This window comes from Pteropus alecto, unplaced genomic scaffold, assembly GCF_000325575.1.
Source record: "Pteropus alecto unplaced genomic scaffold, ASM32557v1 scaffold761, whole genome shotgun sequence".
NCBI lineage: Eukaryota > Metazoa > Chordata > Mammalia > Chiroptera > Pteropodidae > Pteropus > Pteropus alecto.
The window spans coordinates 1,443,049-1,443,835 of record NW_006431558.1 but is presented as its reverse complement, the minus strand read 5'-3'; the positions used below and the strand labels follow the sequence as shown (position 1 = coordinate 1,443,835).

Genomic DNA, 787 nt, shown 5'->3' with positions numbered 1-787 from the left:
GGGTCTATTTGACTCCTTGAAGGCATGCCTCTGTGTGGGTCCCCTCAGTACCTAAAAATCAAATTAGACAACCCCCCCACCTGCCCCCAGTGTTTGCATCCATCAGAGGTAGGAACAGCCCTTGGTCATGTGAGTGGAAGAGCCTTGAGTCGAGGGCCCGGGTTTGTCCATTATAGGAGCAGGAAGCAAAGCAGATTGTGGTGTGGAGACATTCCTCTGTCTGAATTTCTGGAACTTCCTTCTACTCTCCCTCTCCCCAAAATTAAATAATGGAATCAGTTTCATTAGTGAACTTCTAGGCTGTATTTGCATGAGGAAGCAGTCTGCGCTCAGCTTCTGCAGTATGCGCAGCCTTGTCACTTCCTCTGGACACAGAGCTGCTGGTTCTGGCGCAGCGCACGAATACAGATGGCCACGGCAGAGACACTGGCCGGTGCTGCGTGTGTGTTTACTACGGAGCTAGGCAAGGCTAGTGGGCATTTACTTCTCCCTCAAAGTGCCTTACTTTGCCCTCAAAGCAAAGCCCAGGGTCCTTCGCCAGTAAACTAGTATAAATGTATTCATAGTTCACCTAATAGTACCTTGTCAGGCTGTGCTCATTATGTGGCAAAGAAAAGAGCCTAGCCTCTTTAAAATCTTTTTTGGGGGTATGTAGAATGAAAATTTTCTGTTTAAACATGGAATTTAAACATTCAATTGTTCTAGTCATTTAATTTAATATGAGTAATTGAGGTCCTCTGTTAATGGATAGGTCTTTTATGGAGCGGGTCACCCTCAGAGGCACAGT

General features: G+C 46.4%; 1 protein-coding gene across 1 annotated transcript in view; it reads left to right on the top strand.

Moving 5' to 3' along the window:
- LOC102885056 (zinc finger protein 177) overlaps positions 1-787 on the top strand; it is a 39,413-nt gene that overhangs the window by 22,546 nt on the left and 16,080 nt on the right.